General features: G+C 44.3%; 1 protein-coding gene across 1 annotated transcript in view; it reads left to right on the top strand.

Moving 5' to 3' along the window:
* AK5 (adenylate kinase 5) overlaps positions 1–14,471 on the top strand; it is a 2,252,667-nt gene that overhangs the window by 665,987 nt on the left and 1,572,209 nt on the right. The window lies entirely within an intron of this gene.

The following is a 14,471-nucleotide window of genomic DNA, read 5'->3' as shown; positions in this document are numbered from 1 at the left end:
ATCTTCAATGTCAACTCAACCCTCAACACAAGGTAATTTCTAAGTGGGACAAGGTCGGTCGCTGTAGCTGGCCTGCGCTCCTTTGCGGCAGGCTTGAGCTTTTGATTTTCTCTTGTCTAGAGCAACCAGATAGCCACGGTTTGCAGATTAAGTTTCTAAGCACTACAATTGTAGATATTCTTTAAAAATAATAATGTGACATATTGATTGGATTTTTGTCTTTTGGTCTTGTTTTGTTCACTAAATTGAGATCTATTTCTGTAATTTGGTTTGGATTTTTTGGGTGTGGTGTTTTCACTGTTATACTGTTTTAAGTGTTGCACAAATACTTTAAACATTGCCTCTTAATTTAAGCCTGGCTGCTCTGTGCCAAGCTATCAGAGGGTGAGCACAGGTTAATTTAGGGTGTATATCTGATTTACCCTAACTAGGATTGTGGTCCCTATGTGGACAGGGTAAATACCTCTGCAAACTAGAGACCCAATTTCTAACAGCCCACACTCCAAGATTGCTCAATTCAAAGATCTATCAGTGCTAACTTTAGGTACATGGGCCATTACATTCATAATTTTGGAAGCCTAACCTTTTCCATACCAGCAAACCAAATAAAAAGAATGTTTTTGTTAAAGTATAGCAACGGGGGTGGGTAGGAATAGAGAGGCTTGTGGGGGGAATCGTTGGAGGAGAAGTGAACATGGTAGGGGAACAACAGGGAGTAGGCAGGGGAGTTACAGGGAGGAAGGAAATACAAATCTGAGTTTGGGGAAGCAGTAAGGGAGCTGTTGTGGGAGGATGAGGGAGCAACATGGAGCTCACACTGGGGGAAGCAGAACTCAAGGGAGAGAACAAGAAAACATATCCATTCTCTTGGAGTGCTGAAAACAAAAGAAAAATGTATTTCCATGAATGCGAGCAGGAGAAAGATACAAAGAATCTAGTTAAAAGTGGTAAAGAAGCTATGCTCCAGGGCCGGGACAAACACAAGCAGAGAAAGAAAAATGATCTAATAAGAAGCAAGCAAATGAGAGTGACAAGAATGCCAACCAACGATAGGCAATTTGCAGGCCCAAAGACCGCTGTACATTTTGTATGCCATAAAACTCCTTTCCACAACATACAGCTAAAAGCTGTTTGTAGGTAAGACCAAAACGAACTATGTTCACCTTCTAGGCTTTCACAAGGTACCAAAGAGAACAATTTCCTAACTCATTAATTTGATGAACCCCTCCTCCCCCACCTACCATGATAGGTCTGGACAGGTTTTTTTTGACAGTTAATAAAGTTGCCATGTAAGCTGATCATCAATTGTAAGTCTCAAATAGTTACACCAATGGACACATTCCAACTGAGAAACTTTAAAGTACAGATATGTTTTTTTGCATCACTTTTATCTTACTCTTAGAGGGATTGACTGAAAGCACATTAATATCACAATACAACTCTGAACCATAAAGCAATCTCTGTCCAGATGCTCGAAGTTGAACAACACACACAATATGAACGCAATTTTACTTGAGGAGGAGCAATTTTACTTAAAATAATACACCATTTCAGAAGCAGAGTCAAGGCTTGATCCAGTGGGCTGGCACGCTACTAGAAAATAGAATGATATGTCAAGATGTCTCTTTGAGAAATAATGATAAACAAAAAAATATTGATTTGGGGTTAAGGGATTTCAAATTACAGAGTTACAATGGCTTTGATAAAGATTAACTCAATTATGAGGTAAGACTATCTAAAATTGATGTCTGTGTCACCATTCATAGGCAGGGAGGTTTTGAATCGAATTAAATGAGCCTCACAAACCAATAAAAATATTGGAACATATTCAGATTTTCCAAAAAGGACATGGAAACAAAATGACTGTCTGAAATACTGTGAAGTGGCTCCCATGGGGGGCAAAGAGACTAGTTTATTTACATTCTGTCATATGAGTTATACTTTCATGTTCCAGGTGATGCTGGTACAGTACTTATATGGTTTGATTGTTAAGGACTTGCCTCCCTGTACCTTGACTGAATCCAGGTGGTGAAGTGCATTGTGGGAGTTGTGGTCTGACCATCCCTGAAGTTACAGCCCGCTACCACACTCCCCTGGGCCTCCAGACATCTCCGAAGCTTTTCACTGTGCTTACCGCTACCAAGGCTTGTTGGTCACCAGCCATGTAACCGACCACTTAACGCTGCAGCAAGAGGGCACTTCCCAGCACTTGTGAACGATGTCAGCAGTGACCCCACAGCTGAGATTCTGCATCTCCTTTGTCACAGCACCAAGTACACGGTAAAATGAGCACCAGCACGTCCCATTCAGCACCATTGACAGCCAGGACAACTCTACACCTGGACCGCAAGGACCAGGTAGAAATGAACTGTCTTCTGTGGCCTAGTCCTAGGACCCACACAACCTTAACCCTGCAAGGGTTCCCCGCAGCTCGACCTCCAAGTGGTCATTTGTCACTGGTGGCTCCCTGCCACTGACTTCAACGCAAGGTAAAACTGCACTTTCTGTCGTGATCTGGTCCTTGGGACGGAACAACCTTAACCCTGCAAGTGTTCCACACAACTCGCTTTCTCAGTACAGTTTTTGCAACCGGTGATGTTTGTCCCAAAGACTTCAAGGCAACATTTAAATGCCAGTTCTGCTGTAATTTAAAATTGCTTCTAAAATCTATAACTCTGGTTATACGTAATCAATTCTGTCTGTTTGGTGTCTTCGATAAGATGAAAATAAACTCTTTTTTTATAATTTGGTGTCAGATTTTTTTCAAATAGTGTCAATTACTTATCGTCCATGTGGATGATGTGAAATACTTAACACATGTCCCTCTAGGTAAAGCATGACTGCTCTTTGCCACACTACCAGGACTGAGCTAAGGATTTACTACTGTGAAACCAAGGACCATCTCTGGGTTATTGCGAGAGTATTACATGGTGAAAACTGACACCCACACCACATAATACTCCAAATTCCTACGCTCCCAAACTGATGTATATGCAAGTCTTTGAAAATGTATACTGTAAACCCTTATGATTAATGCGTGTTATAGTTATGAAACAAAAAGATGAAGAAAAATGCCCTTGCAATATTTGTACATCCTTTGTCCAAACAATGGAGAAGTCTGGCACTGGAGTATGCAGGCACCTGGGAGGTCAAAGAGGTCATAAACAATTTTGGAACCAAAAGGTTACCATAAAATTACATTCATCTTCAATTCTTATTCAACATTTCTTGCGTTCTATGTTAATATATTCACATGACTCAACGTTTCTGAGAATGCATCCATTCACAATTCGCACTATGAACTATGACGTTTCAAAATATTGTAGTTTGCATTATGTCAACACAATAACACAATACATTGGCTGCCAAATTGTTGTAAGAAATTTGAATGGCCCACCTCCCCTGACCTTGTCCACCAGGACCACTGTCTTTGTCACTTCTGGACCAAATTGGTCCAACGATCATAATTTCGTTTGTCTGTTGTGAGAGGACATCAACTATGATGATACCTATTTGTGAGCATTTATAGTCAGACAGTAGTGCTCTATTGAGGCAGTTTGCACCAACCTCACTAATCAATTTAGTGGTGACTCTGTAAACCACCCACATTTGCCATTAAGTACACGTTGGCTACCAGAAACGTGCTAAGATTTCCTCAACCCATAGGAGTCACAAGTGCTGTATTCAAACAGTGCTCAGTTATTCCCTAAGTCTTTGTTACAGTGGAGAGACTCTGGACAGTTGTTTGGAAGATAAGACACGAAGACCAAATCATTGGTTAATGTTATGTGTATTTGTAGATCACACAGTCAACCGCAATGATATCCTGGCACTGATTGCTTGTTCTGTCAATGCATTTATCCCTATCCTATGAAATTAGACTAAATGGTCCATCTCCAGTTCCTCCTGCACGATAATAAATACAGAACAACCTTCCATTACATTGGCATGTTTGAATATTCCTCAGGCTGGACACTCATTTTAGGACATTTGCACACTCCACATAAATTACTTAGCCCCACGTTTACTTGCTAAAATTACTATGATTAGGCCTTTGATAGAAGTCGTGATTGCTTTTAGATAGGATAAATACATCTTTCCCAGTTTGAGCTTTCTTTCTTGCTCATTGCCTAGCTCTTTATACGTTATTGTGGCAGGCAATAGCATGAAATTGTTCAGACATGGCTCAGGGGCAAATGAAAACATTATACACTCACAGAACGTAGATGTTTAAACACAAGCAACAACAAAAGATCATGCATACCCCAAAAAGATGCAAAACATGTCATTTATAATACATTGTATATGACTGACAAAGTGTGTCGTTTGTTTAACAAATTAGATATGGCCAAAGTTATGTGATACAAAACAGCAATTCTCATTAAACATATGTGTTTACATAAAAAAACAGTCAGTGTTATGAACATTCACACATTTATAACACTATAGCAAAATTTAAGAAAAAACATTGAAACATTTTTCAAGACAGGAATGCTTACATACCTGTATGTTTTGCTTTAAAAAAATGTTTTCTTCAAAGGGGCTGGATGTGCAGGGCTAAGGCGGGCAAGGGCATGGAGCAATTTGCCTATAACCTAGTGTCGCCATATTAAGAGTACTAGAGGAACAGTTGTGAAGGAAGGTATAACCTTATGAGCAGTATTTACAGGAAATGTAACTCACTCGATCTACTAATTACTTCAAATATTCCATGTACACTTCCAAACCTATGCAAGCTACTGTCTTCAGTTCTATCACTAGGAGTTATTTCCAACAAGATATGGTTTGTTTTTCTACAGAACAGAGCCTTAGACGTATCTTGGGAACACTGGAAAGCCTTGATCACATTTCTTATGATACAAATCCTTAAAATGCCATATTCTTCTCTGCCCCCATTACCTGTAAGACCCTTGTTTACACATGGTTCTGAGTTGATGCAGTACTTTGAGAGAAGGAGTTTGGGGGGATGTATTTATATTTAAAGACAATTGTCCCTTTTACAAGGGAATTACAGATCTTGTCACATCTATCTTGCATACGAAGGTAGATAAAGCAAGAGATATCGATTTAGAGGTGGATGTAGAAGAGGAGGGTTTCTAGCTGTTTCTTAAAGGTGAGGCTGGACTAGCATGAGACTGGTGGAGGGAGAATGCTCACCTTCTTGTTTTTCTTCTTTTGGGGACTTCTTTCGTCTGATAATATTTCTCATGATGCAGGAAGGACCATGCACTTGGGCTTTTTGCATTGTCTGATTCATAAAGGATGCAGATTGAGTTTGTTGTGCAAACTGGGAGGGGGAGCCCGACCACTTGAGATTTCTGAGATCAGGATTGATATGGTAGTTTTTTGTATGGCCACTTCCCAATGCAGTGATTTTCATGGTGTGAAAGCGGAGTCCAGAAGACCAGTGAGTAAGTCATTTTCACCTTTCTTTGGCACAGACATAATTTAGGGGCTTCCACATTGAGTCCTATCACTCCTTGATGGAACATGTATTAAAGAAAAGCCCAACTAGTAAGATACAAGATTGGGCTTCTGAGCAAGATAAAACTATCCCGCCCCTATTCGCAATGGCAGTTACCCTTTCCACAGTGCAAGCCTTGGCCCTTACATACACTTCATTGAGCTACAGGTAACTAAGCTAGTTGTGAATCTGTAATATAGGTCTACCTACATGGATAAGGAAGGATGTGATTTCGGTCACATTCACCTTTACATATACAGCTTTTAACAAACTAAAGATGGTGAAAAATGACTTTGAGGAGTTGTATATGGTTATATAGAGCTCAGTGTTATCCTCATATTATCGGATAGCAATGTATTGTTGGGCCTGTAGTGCACCTAAAGATTCCTGTAATTGTTAAATAACATGTGAGCAGTGGCAGAACCCTCTGGGGCTAAGTGGCAGAGAGATAGTGCTGTGTTTGTTTGGATGTATTAGTGTCTGCTTGTCAGGATTGAAGATAACAATATATGTGTGTTTTGTTAAGGGATGTTCATGCAAGACCAAATGTACAGTTTTGGTCATCCACCTACAGTATAAACTTAACCAATAAACCAGCAGTAGTTTGTAGCAATTGATGAGTTCTTGCTTTCTTTTTGGAGGACTATGGAAAGGGAAGTGGGTGACAGGGTGACATAACAGAAGCATTCGTGTATTTGAATTGACTTTCCAAATTCAACTCCTTGATGTGGATTTCAGTTAAATAAGTCTGTAGGGTGTTGTGCAAATAGTAGCAGGGACAGTGGGACAGTTTCTTGGGTTCCCATGCAATTTCAACCTTTGCGCTTGCTTGTTTGTTTCTATTGTGTTGCCCTCAGCATTTACACAGAGACGTGTAATGATTCTATTCCAATTTAGTGTGACTGCAATACCACGAAGAGGAGGTATCAATCAATCCCAATAATACTGTTTTCCGCATTCAGATCCACTCAAGTTAATGGTTTAAAGTTTGAGAGACAACTTCAGTCATAATAGTCAAAGCAGCCAATGTATAAGTCTGATGGAACTATTTGTATGTTTTAAGTAATTATGGTTCTTTGGCAGTGATATTCAGAAATGTGTTCTTTGCCCGGTTGGCCTGTTTCTAGCAAAGGTTTTACAGACTAAAATTTCTATAAAAAAAAAAGAAATGACTAAGAGTCATGTTTTAGTGTCCTTCTCTACTTTAAAGACTATTGCTAGTGTTGCACGATGCTACATCTGAGGCCACATTCCAAATATGGGCTAATACTTTCAATAAGGTCAGTAAGATTTATTTTCAAACTATTTTTAAAACGTACACGCGGTTGCTGTCTGGCAAGTTTTGTACAAATCGAACTCTTTTTTATGTATTTTTTTCAAATTTGTAGAGTTCCTGTGAAGTACCCATTCTAACATACTTCCTTCATTCTGATTTCCTTCACCCATTTAGATGTCTGCTGATGTCATATTTGTCCATTTTTAATACAGGTTACAATAAATTATTCCAAAAGAACTTTCAATTATTTCCTGCGTGATCCCTCTTTGGTGGCCTCTTCATACCTGATAACTTTAATATCATTTTATCTTTTCTCTTTCTATTAGAATGTAAATATCCATATTTTCTAGGGCATGCCACATTTGCCTCATGTATCCAGGTGCTAGAGTAGGTGAGTAGGCCGATCGGGCTCCTAGTTGAATAGCCAGGTCTTCAGCTTCTTGTGGAATTCAAGAAGGGATGGGGCAGTCTTGATGTGGTGTAGACTGTCATTTCAGAAGATGGTGGTGATGTATAAAAAGGAGCATCTTCCCAAATTGTTTCTGTGGGTAAGGGGTATTTGCATGAGGTATAGTGAAGCTGAGCGCAGTTGCCTGGTCGGTTGGTGTAAGTTCAGGCGGTGGTTGAGGTGGGCAGGTCCGACATTGTGAAGAGGTTTGTATGCATGAGCAAGCAGTTTGAATTACCATCACTTCTGGATTGGTAGCCACTGCAGCTCTCTGGCGTAGGGTGCGATGTGTGCATTGCAGGGGATGTGGAGGATGAGTCTGACAGCAGGGTTCTCTATGGTCTAGAGTCTTTGTGTGAGTTGATTTGTGATGCCGGCAGAGAGTACATTGACGTAGTCTAGTCTGCTGGTGATGAGATCCTGAGTGACTGAGTGTAAGGAAATGCCTCCTTGGCATGGTTGCCCCCTGACTTTTTGCCTTTGCTGATGCTATGTTTACAATTGAAAGTGTGCTGAGGCCTGCTAACCAGGCCCCAGCACCAGTGTTCTTTCCCTAACCTGTACTTTTGTATCCACAATTGGCAGACCCTGGCATCCAGATAAGTCCCTTGTAACTGGTACTTCTAGTACCAAGGGCCCTGATGCCAAGGAAGGTCTCTAAGGGCTGCAGCATGTCTTGTGCCACCCTGGAGACCTCTCACTCAGCACAGACACACTGCTTGCCAGCTTGTGTGTGCTAGTGAGAACAAAACGAGTAAGTCGACATGGCACTCCCCTCAGGGTGCCATGCCAGCCTCTCACTGCCTATGCAGTATAGGTAAGACACCCCTCTAGCAGGCCTTACAGCCCTAAGGCAGGGTGCACTATACCATAGGTGAGGGTACCAGTGCATGAGCATGGTACCCCTACAGTGTCTAAACAAAACCTTAGACATTGTAAGTGCAGGGTAGCCATAAGAGTATATGGTCTGGGAGTTTGTCAAACACGAACTCCACAGCACCATAATGGCTACACTGAAAACTGGGAAGTTTGGTATCAAACTTCTCAGCACAATAAATGCACACTGATGCCAGTGTACATTTTATTGTAAAATACACCACAGAGGGCACCTTAGAGGTGCCCCCTGAAACTTAACCGACTATCTGTGTAGGCTGACTAGTTTTAGCAGCCTGCCACAAACCGAGACATGTTGCTGGCCCCATGGGGAGAGTGCCTTTGTCACTCTGAGGCCAGTAACAAAGCCTGCACTGGGTGGAGATGCTAACACCTCCCCCAGGCAGGAATTGTCACACCTGGCGGTGAGCCTCAAAGGCTCACCTCCTTTGTGCCAACCCAGCAGGACACTCCAGCTAGTGGAGTTGCCCGCCCCCTCCGGCCAGGCCCCACTTTTGGCGGCAAGGCCGGAGAAAATAATGAGCAAAACAAGGAGGAGTCACTGGCCAGTCAGGACAGCCCCTAAGGTGGCCTGAGCTGAAGTGACTCTAACTTTTAGAAATCCTCCATCTTGCAGATGGAGGATTCCCCCAATAGGGTTAGGATTGTGACCCCCTCCCCTTGGGAGGAGGCACAAAGAGGGTGTACCCACCCTCAGGGCTAGTAGCCATTGGCTACTAACCCCCCAGACCTAAACACGCCCTTAAATTTAGTATTTAAGGGCTACCCTGAACCCTAGAAAATTAGATTCCTGCAACTACAAGAAGAAGGACTGCCCAGCTGAAAACCCCTGCAGCGGAAGACCAGAAGACGACAACTGCCTTGGCTCCAGAAACTCACCGGCCTGTCTCCTGCCTTCCAAAGATCCTGCTCCAGCGACGCCTTCCAAAGGGACCAGCGACCTCGACATCCTCTGAGGACTGCCCCTGCTTCGAAAAGACAAGAAACTCCCGAGGACAGCGGACCTGCTCCAAGAAAAGCTGCAACTTTGTTTCCAGCAGCTGTAAAGAACCCTGCAAGCTCCCCGCAAGAAGCGTGAGACTTGCAACACTGCACCCGGCGACCCCGACTCGGCTGGTGGCGATCCAACACCTCAGGAGGGACCCCAGGACTACTCTGATACTGTGAGTACCAAAACCTGTCCCCCCTGAGCCCCCACAGCGCCGCCTGCAGAGGGAATCCCGAGGCTTCCCCTGACCGCGACTCTTTGAACCTAAAGTCCCGACGCCTGGGAGAGACCCTGCACCCGCAGCCCCCAGGACCTGAAGGACCGGACTTTCACTGGAGAAGTGACCCCCAGGAGTCCCTCTCCCTTGCCCAAGTGGAGGTTTCCCCGAGGAACCCCCCCCTTGCCTGCCTGCAGCGCTGAAGAGATCCCGAGATCTCTCATAGACTAACATTGCGAACCCGACGCCTGTTTCTACACTGCACCCGGCCGCCCCCGCGCTGCTGAGGGTGAAATTTCTGTGTGGACTTGTGTCCCCCCCGGTGCCCTACAAAACCCCCCCTGGTCTGCCCTCCGAAGACGCGGGTACTTACCTGCAAGCAGACCGGAACCGGGGCACCCCCTTCTCTCCATTCTAGCCTATGTGTTTTGGGCACCACTTTGAACTCTGCACCTGACCGGCCCTGAGCTGCTGGTGTGGTGACTTTGGGGTTGCTCTGAACCCCCAACGGTGGGCTACCTTGGACCAAGAACTGAACCCTGTAAGTGTCGTACTTACCTGGTAAAACTAACAAAAACTTACCTCCCCCAGGAACTGTGAAAATTGCACTGTGTCCACTTTTAAAACAGCTATTTGTCAATAACTTGTAAAGTATACATGCAATTTTTATGATTTGAAGTTCCTAAAGTACTTACCTGCAATACCTTTCGAATGAGATATTACATGTAGAATTTGAACCTGTGGTTCTTAAAATAAACTAAGAAAAGATATTTTTCTATACAAAAACCTATTGGCTGGATTTGTCTCTGAGTGTGTGTACCTCATTTATTGTCTAGGTGTATGTACAACAAATGCTTAACACTACTCCTTGGATAAGCCTACTGCTCGACCACACTACCACAAAAATAGAGCATTAGTATTATCTATTTTTACCACTATTTTACCTCTAAGGGGAACCCTTGGACTCGGTGCATGCTATTCCTTACTTTGAAATAGCACATACAGAGCCAACTTCCTACATTGGTGGATCAGCGGTGGGGTACAAGACTTTGCATTTGCTGGACTACTCAGCCAATACCTGATCACACGACAAATTCCAAAATTGTCATTAGAAATTGATTTTTGCAATTTGAAAAGTTTTCTAAATTCTTAAAAGACCTGCTAGGGCCTTGTGTTAGATCCTGTTTAGCATTTCTTTTAGAGTTTAAAAGTTTGTAAAAGTTTGAATTAGATTCTAGAACCAGTTGTAGATTCTTAAAAAGTATTCCAACTTTTAGAAGCAAAATGTCTAGCACAGATGTGACTGTGGTGGAACTCGACACCACACCTTACCTCCATCTTAAGATGAGGGAGCTAAGGTCACTCTGTAAAATAAAGAAAATAACAATGGGCCCCAAACCTACCAAAATACAGCTCCAGGAGCTTTTGGCAGAGTTTGAAAAGGCCAACCCCTCTGAGGGTGGCAACTCAGAGGAAGAGGATAGTGACTTGGAGGAAAATTCCCCCCTACCAGTCCTATCTAGGGAGAACAGGGTCCCTCAAACCCTGACTCCAAAAATAATAGTCAGAGATGCTGGTTCCCTCACAGGAGAGACCAACACCTCTGAAATCACTGAGGATAACCCCAGTGAAGAGGACATCCAGTTAGCCAGGATGGCCAAAAGATTGGCTTTGGAAAGACAGATCCTAGCCATAGAGAGGGAAAGACAAGAGATGGGCCTAGGACCCATCAATGGTGGCAGCAACATAAATAGGGTCAGAGATTCTCCTGACATGTTGAAAATCCCTAAAGGGATTGTAACTAAATATGAAGATGGTGATGACATCACCAAATGGTTCACAGCTTTTGAGAGGGCTTGTGTAACCAGAAAAGTGAACAGATCTCACTGGGGTGCTCTCCTTTGGGAAATGTTCACAGGAAAGTGTAGGGATAGACTCCTCACACTCTCTGGACAAGATGCAGAATCTTATGACCTCATGAAGGGTACCCTGATTGAGGGCTTTGGATTCTCCACTGAGGAGTACAGGATTAGGTTCAGGGGGGCTCAAAAATCCTCGAGCCAGACCTGGGTTGACTTTGTTGACTACTCAGTGAAAACACTAGATGGTTGGATTCAAGGCAGTGGTGTAAGTAATTATGATGGGCTGTACAATTTATTTGTGAAAGAACACCTGTTAAGTAATTGTTTCAATGATAAACTGCATCAGCATCTGGTAGACCTAGGACCAATTTCTCCCCAAGAATTGGGAAAGAAGGCGGACCATTGGGTCAAGACAAGGGTGTCCAAGACTTCAACAGGGGGTGACCAAAAGAAAGGGGTCACAAAGACTCCCCAGGGGAAGGGTGATGAGACAACCAAAACTAAAAATAGTAAAGAGTCTTCTACAGGCCCCCAAAAACCTGCACAGGAGGGTGGGCCCAGAGCCTCTTCACAAAACCATGGGTACAAGGGTAAAAACTTTGATCCCAAAAAGGCCTGGTGTCATAGCTGTAAACAGCATGGACACCAAACTGGAGACAAGGCCTGTCCCAAGAAAGGTTCCACTCCAAACTCCCATCCAGGTAACACTGGTATGGCTAGTCTCCAAGTGGGATCAACAGTGTGCCCAGAGCAAATCAGGGTCCACACTGAAGCTATTCTAGTTTCTGAGGGTGGGGTGGATTTAGCCACACTAGCTGTCTGGCCGCCTAACATGCAAAAATACAGACAGCAACTCTTAATTAATGGGACTAGAATAGAGGGCCTGAGGGATACAGGTGCCAGTGTCACCATGGTGACAGAGAAACTGGTTTCCCCTGGCCAATACCTGACTGGAAAAACTTACACAGTCACCAACGCTGACAATCAGAGAAAAGTACATCCCATGGCAATGGTTACTTTAGAATGGGGAGGGGTCAATGGCCTGAAACAGGTGGTGGTCTCCTCAAATATCCCAGTGGACTGTCTGCTTGGAAATGACCTGGAGTCCTCAGCATGGGCTGAGGTAGAACTAAAAACCCATGCAGCAATGCTGGGTATCCCTGAACTGGTGTGTGTAAAAACAAGAGCACAGTGCAAGGCACAGGGTGAACAAGTAGAGCTGGAGTCTGGAAGAATGGCCCAGCCTACCAAGAGAACAGGAAAGTCAGTTGGGAAACCAACTACAACACAGCAAAAGAAAGGGAACCTCTCTTCTCAGGAAGAAGTTCTGCCCTCTGAGGGAACTGAGCCTTTGGAGCTTGAACCTTATCAGGTTGAGCTCTTAGGCCCAGGGGGACCCTCAAGGGAGGAGCTGTGTAAGGGACAAGAAACCTGTCCCTCTCTTGAAGGCCTTAGGCAGCAAGCTGCTGAAGAGTCCAAAGGCAAGAAAAATGGAACACATAGGGTCTATTGGGAAGATGGACTCCTGTACACTGAGGCCAGAGACCCCAAACCTGGTGCCACTAGGAGAGTGGTAGTGCCTCAGCTGTTCAGGAAGTTCATCCTAACATTGGCCCATGACATTCCCCTTGCTGGACATTTGGGACAAACCAAGACGTGGGAGAGGTTAGTCAACCACTTCTACTGGCCCAATATGTCCAACATGGTTAAGGAGTTTTGCCTCTCCTGCCCCACCTGTCAAGCCAGTGGTAAGACAGGTGGACATCCAAAGGCCCCCCTCATTCCACTTCCAGTGGTGGGGGTTCCCTTTGAAAGAGTGGGTGTGGACATAGTTGGTCCACTAGAACCTCCCACAGCCTCAGGAAATATGTATATCCTGGTAGTAGTGGATCATGCTACCAGGTATCCTGAAGCTATTCCCCTTAGGTCGACTACTGCCCCTGCAGTAGCCAAGGCCCTCATTGGTATCTTTACCAGAGTGGGTTTCCCTAAGGAGGTGGTGTCTGACAGAGGTACCAACTTCATGTCAGCATACCTAAAGCACATGTGGAATGAGTGTGGAGTGACTTATAAATTCACTACACCATACCATCCACAAACTAATGGCTTGGTTGAGAGATTCAACAAGACATTAAAAGGCATGATCATGGGGCTCCCAGAAAAGCTCAAAAGGAGATGGGATGTCCTCTTGCCATGTCTGCTTTTCGCTTACAGAGAGGTGCCACAGAAGGGAGTAGGATTCTCACCCTTTGAACTTCTGTTTGGTCATCCTGTAAGGGGACCACTTGCTCTTGTTAAAGAAGGCTGGGAGAGACCTCTCCATGAGCCAAAACAAGACATAGTGGACTATGTACTTGGCCTTCGCTCTAGAATGGCAGAGTACATGGAAAAGGCAACCAAAAACCTTGAGGCCAGCCAACAGCTCCAGAAGTTTTGGTATGACCAAAAGGCTGCACTGGTTGAGTTCCAACCAGGGCAGAAAGTCTGGGTTCTGGAGCCTGTGGCTCCCAGGGCACTCCAGGACAAATGGAGTGGCCCTTACCCAGTACTAGAGAGGAAGAGTCAGGTCACCTACTTGGTGGACCTGGGCACAAGCAGGAGCCCCAAGAGGGTGATCCATGTAAACCGCCTTAAGCTCTTCCACGACAGGGCTGATGTCAATCTGTTGATGGTAACAGATGAGGATCAGGAGGCAGAGAGTGAACCTCTCCCTGATCTTCTGTCATCAGACCCAAAAGATGGTACAGTAGATGGAGTGATCTACTCAGACACCCTCTCTGGCCAACAGCAAGCTGATTGTAGGAGAGTCCTACAACAGTTTCCTGAACTCTTCTCCTTAACCCCTGGTCAGACACACCTGTGTACCCATGATGTGGACACAGGAGACAGCATGCCTGTCAAGAACAAAATCTTTAGACAGTCTGACCATGTTAAGGAAAGCATCAAGGTGGAAGTCCACAAGATGCTGGAATTGGGAGTAATTGAGCGCTCTGACAGCCCCTGGGCTAGCCCAGTGGTCTTAGTCCCCAAACCTCACACCAAAGATGGAAAGAAAGAGATGAGGTTTTGTGTGGACTACAGAGGGCTCAATTCTGTCACCAAGACAGATGCCCATCCAATTCCAAGAGCTGATGAGCTCATTGATAAATTAGGTGCTGCCAAATTTCTAAGTACCTTTGACTTGACAGCAGGGTACTGGCAAATAAAAATGGCACCTGGAGCAAAAGAAAAGACAGCATTCTCCACACCTGATGGGCATTATCAGTTTACTGTTATGCCCTTTGGTTTAAAGAATGCCCCTGCCACCTTCCAAAGGTTGGTG

The sequence above is a fragment of the Pleurodeles waltl genome, chromosome 4_2 (genome assembly GCF_031143425.1).
Source record: "Pleurodeles waltl isolate 20211129_DDA chromosome 4_2, aPleWal1.hap1.20221129, whole genome shotgun sequence".
In the NCBI taxonomy this organism is placed as follows: domain Eukaryota; kingdom Metazoa; phylum Chordata; class Amphibia; order Caudata; family Salamandridae; genus Pleurodeles; species Pleurodeles waltl.
This window is presented reverse-complemented; position numbering and strand designations above follow the sequence as displayed.